At 40.1% G+C, this 8,921-nt stretch overlaps 1 protein-coding gene across 1 annotated transcript in view; it reads left to right on the top strand.

Moving 5' to 3' along the window:
• The window catches only part of DNAH14 (dynein axonemal heavy chain 14), a 628,991-nt gene that overhangs the window by 463,774 nt on the left and 156,296 nt on the right, over positions 1-8,921 (top strand). The window lies entirely within an intron of this gene.

An 8,921-nucleotide genomic window follows, 5' to 3' on the forward strand; every position in this document is an offset into this window, starting at 1 on the left:
TAGAATTTCGGCTGTCTGTCCCACATGACTACTTTCATAACTCTCGATGCTTTAAATATTGACATGGATAACTCACCCAACAATCATATTTGTACAATAGAACTTACCATTACTAATAAGCACAAACTTTCCATAGTGTCAATTTCAATTCCTCTCTAATTCCACCCCTTCACTAGCTTACATGCTCTAAGATCCCAACACCAATAACCAGAACTTAAGGTTTACTGCCCCTCTTGTATTACATTATTCCTCTCTTATTTCTTACCTTCTTTTGTATCTTTACCCAGCTTAAATTTCATGGTAAAACATCATAATCAATCCCTCACCTATGTCTTCCACTCCCTTAGTAACACCACAATCCTACTTCACATTCTCTGCGTACCTTGAACCTCTATATACCTACTTGAGCTTAGTGGTGTAAAACACACTATCATGCAGATTGTTCACATATAGAAGCATGTTTGCCAGCTTCTTACATACTCCTACGGCTGCTCAACAATTGTATTAGGTGTTTCCATTCTCCATTCACTCTGCCATCTCCCTAGATGACCATTTCAGACCCTGTCCTTTCTTCACAAACCTCCAAAATCTACACTCTATCTGATGAGGTCAGCTCTTGCTTTATGAAAGAAATTCTAGCAGCCAAAATACCTTCTAGATGTTTGCACCACTATTACAACCTTGCAATAGTTTTTTATGACAATATATACATTTTTCCTGTTTCATTAGAAATAAATTATTCATGCTCCTATCCAAAGGCAACACATTCAGTTCTACAATAGATTCTACTATCACCATTTTCCTAAAGTACCCCATTTCTTCAATTTTTACCTTTATTTATTTTTAGTTGTGTGCATGATCTTTCACATCTATGTGAAAGATGCAGCTTTTTCTCTTATCTTAAAACAAATTAAAAAACTGCTGAGATCACTGCTGATCCTGCCTCTCCCTCTGCTTTATATAAAAACCTGGTTTTTTTCTTTACAACAACACTCCTTGCAACACTTCACTTCCCTTATTTATTGTAATGCTTCTTTTCATATTACCCCTTGAGCCCATTCCAAGCAAGACTATTGCTATTGTCACTGTAAAAGACTTCCAATACAAGGTCAGCAATGACTTCTTAATCACTGATTACAATAGTCAATTCTTAGTCTTCATCTTGCTTGATCTATCTGCAGTATTTGCCATTCTCATCTTTAATACGCAATTTATAACTTTTTCCATACTGTCACCACTCTCCTGAATGTCCTTGTATACTCTTATCTATGCATTTGCTTCACTGTGTTCTCTCAATTCCTGCTCTAAAAACATTGGAATGCCCAAAAACTTAGTCCTTGGATTGCTTAAGTGTTAAAAATTTGACATGTGTACACCAACCAAATATCATTTAGTCACGCATTTTTAAATGCAGTTTTTATACTAGAGATTTTTAAATTTATACCTTGTAGCTAGATTTAACACTGATTCAAAGACTTTTATAGTCAACTTTCTACTTGATATGTATACTTAGTTTTCTAATATGCAACTCAAAACAATCATACCCCAAACTTAGCTCTCAGACTCTAACATGTCATCAATACCACCACTTCTTCTTACAATTTTTGCCATCTCAGTTTAAGGCAACTGTGATCTTTGTTTTATAAACCTGTGAAATTGTATCTGTTACTTGCTTCTTTATAGAGGCCAAAATAGGCTTAGCACAAAATATATTCCTAGTGTGAAAGATTTTAAAAATATCTTCTTTAAAAGGATACTTAAGATGTCCTCTTAAATGTATTCGATTAACATTTTCTTTGTCCTAACACCAATATTAACACACCTTTTTTTTGGACATACGTCTGATATTCTTTTATTTCTTAGCTACCCCTATTAATGAGTCATTTTATTTTCTAAGATTAAATGTTTAATGCTCTTTTAAACAAAAGAAAAGCACTATTTAAAACCCAGTTTGAAACCAAGCATTTAAAATTATTTTTAGATATTGATTTGATTTGTGATTACTGAGATGTTTAAATCATTTTTAACAACTTCTTTTATGTTTTCTACTTTCTCTGCTTTAAAAAATATCATTCTTGTCTTTTGATTAATTCATGCAGCTACATTTATTTTTCTCTAATGGTTTGAAAGTCTGACATCTCATTAATATTTTTTAAATGGTTCCCCTTGAAATTTTAACATGTGTATTTAAGCTTTGGTACTTCTATGCAATGCCTTTGTTAATCAATTTCTTTATATTTTTCTCATATAAATCAAGAATCTTAGCAATTATTTTGCTCTTCCTCCCACTCCCTGCCATCTTCTGTATCCGCACATTGAAAAGCCAACTCTGAAGATGGCCGAATAGGAACAGCTTCAGTCTCCATCTCCCAGCACGAGCAACACAGAAGACCGGGTGATTTCTGCATTTTCAACTGAGGTACTGGGGTCATCGCACTCAGGAGTGCGGGACAATCGGTGCTGGTCAGCTGCTGCAGCCTGACCAGCGAGAGCTGAAGCAGGGCGAGGCATCGCCTCACCTGGGAAGCGCGAGGGGGAAGGGAGTCCCTTTTCCTAGCCAGGGGAACTGAGACACACAACACCTGGAAAATCAGGTAACTCCCATCCCAATACTGCGCTGTAACACCGGCACACCGGAGATTATATCCCACACCTGGCCGAGAGGATCCCACGCCCACGGAGCCTCCCTCCTTGCTAACACAGCAGTCTGCGGCAATCTAACCGCAAGGCAGCAGCGAGGCTGGGGGAGGGGCGCCCGCCATCGCTGAGGCAGGCTTAAGTAGGTAAATAAAACCACTGGGAAGCTGGAACTGGGTGGAGTTCACAGCAGCTCAAGGAAACCTGCCTGTCTCTGTAGACTCCGCCTCTGGGGAGAGGGCTCAGCTAAAGCAGCAGAGGCCTGTCCAGACGCAAACCACTCTGTCTGACAGCTTTGAAGAGAGCAGTGGATCTCCCAACACGGAGGTTGAGATCTGAGAAGGGGCAGTCTGCCTGCTCAAGTGGGTCACTGACCCCTGAGTAGCCTAACTGGGAGACATCCCCCACTAGGGGCAGTCTGACACCCCACAACTCACAGGGTGGAGTACACCCCTGAGAGGAAGCTTCCAAAGCAAGAATCAGACAGGTGCACTCGCTGTTCAGCAATATTCTATCTTCTGCAACCTCTGCTGCTGATACCCAGGCAAACAGGGTCTGGAGTGGACCTCAAACAATCTCCAACAGACCTATAGCTGAGGGTCCTGACTGTCAGAAGGAAAACTATCAAACAGGAAGGACACCTATATCAAAACCCCATCAGTACGTCACCATCATCAAAGACCAGAGACAGATGAAACCACAAAGATGGGGAAAAAGCAGGGCAGAAAAGCTGGAAATTCAAAAAATAAGAGCTCATCTCCTCCTGCAAAGGAGCACAGCCCATCGCCACCAACAGATCAAAGCTGGTCAGAGAATGATTTTGATGAGATGAGAGAAGAAGGCTTCAGTCCATCAAACCTCTCAGAGCTAAAGGAGGAATTACGTACCCAGCACAAAGAAACTAAAAATCTTGAAAAAAGAGTGGAAGAATTGACAGCTAGACTAATTAATGCAGAGAAGGTCATAAACGAAATGACAGAGATGAAAACCATGACACGAGAAATACGTGACAAATGCACAAGCTTCAGTAACCGACTCGATCAACTAGAAGAAAGAGTATCAGAGATGGAGGATCAAATGAATGAAATGAAGCGAGAAGAGAAACCAAAAGAAAAAAGAAGAAAAAGAAATGAACAAAGCCTGCAAAAAGTATGGGATTATGTAAAAAGACCAAATCTATGTCTGATTGGGGTGCCTGAAAGTGAGGGGGAAAATGGAACCAAATTGGAAAACACTCTACAGGATATCATCCAGGAGAACTTCCCCAACCTAGTAGGGCAGGCCAACATTCAAATTCAGGAAATACACAGAATGCCACAAAGATACTCCTCCAGAAGAGCAACTCCAAGACACATAATTGCCAGATTCACCAAAGTGGAAATGAAGGAAAAAATCTTAAGGGCAGCCAGAGAGAAAGGTCGGGTTACCCACAAAGGGAAGCCCATCAGACTGACAGCAGATCTCTCGGCAGAAACTCTACAAGCCAGAAGAGAGTGGGGGCCAATATTCAACGTTCTTAAAGAAAAGAATTTTAAACCCAAAATTTCATATCCAGCCAAACTAAGTTTCATAAGTGAATGAGAAATAAAATTCTTTACAGATAAGCAAATGCTTAGAGATTTTGTCACCACCAGGCCTGCCTTACAAGAGACCCTGAAGGAAGCCCTAAACATGGAAAGGAAAACCGGTACCAGCCATTGCAAAAACATGCCAAAATGTAAAGACCATCGAGCCTAGGAAGAAACTACATCAACTAATGAGCAAAATAACCAGTTAATATCATAATGGCAGGATCAAGTTCACACATAACAATATTAACCTTAAATGTAAATGGACTAAATGCTCCAATTAAAAGACACAGACTGGCAAACTGGATAAAGAGTCAAGACCCATCAGTCTGCTGTCTTCAGTAGACCCATCTCACATGCAGAGACATACATAGGCTCAAAATAAAGGGATGGAGGAAGATCTACCAAGCGCTGTCAACATTAGACAGATCAACGAGACAGAAAGTTAACAAGGATATCCAGGAATTGAACTCATCTCTGCACCAAGCGGACCTAATAGACATCTATAGAACTCTCCACCCCAAGTCAACAGAATATACATTCTTCTCAGCACCTCATCACCCTTATTCCAAAATTGACCACATAATAGGAAGTAAAGCACTCCTCAGCAAATGCAAAAGAACAGAAATTATAACAAACTGTCTCTCTGACCACAGTGCAATCAAACTAGAACTCAGGACTAAGAAACTCAATCAAAACCGCTCAACTACATGGAAACTGAACAACCTGCTCCTGAATGACTACTGGGTACATAACGAAATGAAAGCAGAAATAAAGATGTTCTCTGAAACCAATGAGAACAAAGATACAATATACCAGAATCTCTGGGACACATTTAAAGCAGTGTGTAGAGGGAAATTTATAGCACTAAGTGCCCACAAGAGAAAGCAAGAAAGATCTAAAATGGACACTCTAACATCACAATTAAAAGAACTAGAGAGGCAAGAGCAAACACATTCAAAAGCTAGCAGAAGGCAAGAAATAACTAAGATCAGAGCAGAACTGAAGGAGATAGAGACACAAAAAACCCTCCAAAAAATCAATGAATCCAGGAGTTGGTTTTTTGAAGAGATCAACAAAATTGACAGACCGCTAGCAAGGCTAATAAAGAAGAAAAGAGAGAGGAATCAAATAGATGCAATAAAAAATGATAAAGGGGATATCACCACCGACCCCACAGAAATACAAACTACCATCAGATAATACTATAAACACCTCTATGGAAATAAACTGGAAAATCTAGAAGAAATGGATAATTCCCTGGACACTTACACTCTTCTAAGACTAAATCAGGAAGAAGCTGAATCCCTGAATAGACCAATAGCAGGCTCTGAAATTGAGGCAATAATTAATAGCCTACCAACCAAAAAAATTCCAGAACCAGATGGATGCACAGCTGAATTCTACCAGAGGTACAAGGAGGAGCTGGTACCATTCCTTCTGAAACTATTCCATTCAATAGAAAAAGAGGGAATCCTCCCTAACTCATTTTGTGAGGCCAACATCATCCTGATACCATAGCCTGGCAGAGGCACAACAAAGCAGAGAATTTTAGACCAATCTCCCTGATGAACATCGATGCGAAAATCCTCAATAAAATACTGGCAAACCGGATTCAGCAGCACATCAAAAAGCTTATCCACCATGATCAAGTGGGCTTCATCCCTGGGATGCAAGGCTGGTTCAACATTCGCAAATCAATAAATGTAATCCAGTATATAAACAGAACCAAAGACAAGAACCACATGATTATCTCAATAGATGCAGAAAAGGCTTTTGACAAAATTCAACAGCCCTTCATGCTAAAAACGCTCAATAAATTCAGTACTGATGGAACGTACCTCAAAATAATAAGAGTTATTTGTGACAAACCCACAGCCAATATCATACTGAATGGGCAAAAACTGGGAAAATTCCCTTTGAAAACTGGCACAAGACAGGGATGCCCTCTCTCACCACCCCATTCAACATAGTGTTGGAAGTTCTGGCTAGGGCAACCAGGCAAGAGAAAGAAATCAAGGGTATTCAGTAAAGAAAAGAAGAAGTCAAACTGTCCCTGTTTGCAGATGACATGATTGTATATTTAGAAAACCCCATTGTCTCAGCCCAAAATCTCCTTAAGCTGATAAGCAACTTCAGCAAAGTCTCAGGATACAAAATTAATGTGCAAAAATCACAAGCATTCTTATACACCAGTAACAGACAAGCAGAGAGCCAAATCAGGAATGAACTTCCATTCACAATTGCTTCAAAGAGAATCAAATACCTAGGAATCCAACTTACAAGGGATGTAAACGACCTCTTCAAGGAGAACTACAAACCACTGCTCAGTGAAATCAAAGAGGACACAAACAAATGGAAGAACATACCATGCTCATGGACAGGAAGAATCAATATCGTGAAAATGGCCGTACTGCCCAAGGTTATTTATAGATTCAATGCCATCCCCATCAAGCTACCAATGAGCTTCTTCACAGAATTGGAGAAAACTGCTTTAAAGTTCATATGGAACCAAAAAAGAGCCCGCATTGCCAAGACAATCCTAAGTCAAAAGAGCAAAGCTGGAGGCATCACGCTACCTGACTTCAAACTCTACTACAAGGCTACAGTAACCAAAACAGCATGGTACTGGTACCAAAACAGAGATATAGACCAATGGAACAGAACAGAGTCCTCAGACATAATACCACACATCTACAGCCATCTGATCTTTGACAAACCTGAGAGAAACAAGAAATGGGGAAAGGATTCCCTATTTAATAAATGGTGCTGGGAAAATTGGCTAGCCATAAGTAGAAAGCTGAAACCGGATCCTTTCCTTACTCCTTATATGAATATTAATTCAAGATGCATTAGAGACTTAAATGTTAGACCTAATACCATGAAACCCTAGAAGAAAACCCAGGTAGTCCCATTCAGGACATAGGTATGGGCAAGGACTTCATGTCTAAAACACCAAAAGCAACGGCAGCAAATGCCAAAATTGACTAATGGGATCTAATTAAACCAAAGAGCTTCTGCACAGCAAAAGAAACTACCATCAGAGTGAACAGGCAACCTACAGAATGGGAGAAAATTTTTGCAATCTACTCATCTGACAAAGGGCTAGTATCCAGAATCTACAAAGAACTCAATCAAACATACAAGAAAAAGACAAAGAACCCCATCAAAAATTGGGCAAAGGATATGAACAGACATTTCTCAAAAGAAGACATTCATACAGCCAACAGACACATGAATAAATGCTCATCATCACTGGCCATCAGAGAAATGCAAATCAAAACCACAATGAGATACCATCTCACACCAGTTAGAATGGCAATCATTAAAAAATCAGGAAACAACAGGTGTTGGAGAGGATGTGGAGAAATAGGAACACTTTTACACTGTTGGTGGGATTGTAAACTAGTTCAACCATTATGGAAAACAGTATGGCGATTCCTCAAGGATCTAGAACTAGATGTACCACATGACCCAGCCATCCCACTACTGGGTATATTCCCAAAGGATTATAAATCATGCTGCTACAAAGACACATGCACACGTATGTTTATTGCAGCACTATTCACAATAGCAAAGACTTGGAATCAACCCAAATGTCCATCGGTGACAGACTGGATTAAGAAAATGTGGCACATATACACCATGAAATACTATGCAGCCATAAAAAACGATGAGTTTGCATCCTTTTTAGGGACATGGATGCAGCTGGAAACCATCATTCTTAGCAAACTATCACAAGAACAGAAAACCAAACACCACATGTTCTCACTCATAGGTGGGAACTGAACAATGAGATCACTTAGACTCAGGAAAGGGTACATCACACACCGGGGCCTATCATGGGGAGGGGGGAGGAGGGAGGGTTGAGGGATTGCATTGGGAGTTATACCTGATATAAATGACGAATTGATGGGTCCTGGTGAGTTGATGGGTGCAGCACACCAACATGACACAAGTATACATATGTAACAAACCTGCACATTATGCACATGTACCCTAGAACTTAAAATATAATAATTGAAAAAAAAGGAAGTGAGAAGTAAAGAAGGAAGTAAGAAAGAGAGAGAGAAAGAGGGAAAGATAATAAAGTGAGAAGGATAGAAAGAAGAAAGAAAGATAGATACAGAGAAAGAAAGAAAAGAAGGAAAGCAAGAAGGAATAAAGAAAGAAGAAAGAAAGAGAGAAAGAAAGAAAACAAACCAGAAAAACAAAAGAAGGACACGAGGCTGCGGCGGGTGGATCACGAGGTCAGGAGATCCAGACCAGCCTGGCTAACATGGTGAAACCCCATCTCTACTAAAACTACAAAACATGAGCCAGGCGTGGTGGAGGGTGCCTGTAGTCCCAGCTGCTCAGGAGACTGAGGAAGGAGAGTGGCGTGAACCTGGGAGTCAAAGCTTTCAGTGAGCCGAGATGGAGCCACTGCACTCCAGCCAGGGTGACAGAGCGAGACTCTCTCTCTAAGGAAAAGAAAGAAAGAGAAGGAAGGAAGGAAGGAAGGAAGGAAGGAAGGAAGGAAGGAAGGAAGGAAGGAAGGAAAGAAAGAAAGAAAGAAAGAAAGAAAGAAAGAAAGAAAGAAAGAAAGAAAGAAAGAAAGAAAGAAAGAAAGAAAGAAAGGAGGGAGGAAGGGAAGAAAGAAAGGAAGGAAGAAAGAAACGTGAGACAGAAAGAAACAAAAGAAAGAAGAGAAGGAAGAAGGTAGAAAGAAAGAAC

Source organism: Piliocolobus tephrosceles, chromosome 1 (genome assembly GCF_002776525.5).
Source record: "Piliocolobus tephrosceles isolate RC106 chromosome 1, ASM277652v3, whole genome shotgun sequence".
Classification (NCBI taxonomy): Eukaryota; Metazoa; Chordata; class Mammalia; order Primates; family Cercopithecidae; genus Piliocolobus; species Piliocolobus tephrosceles.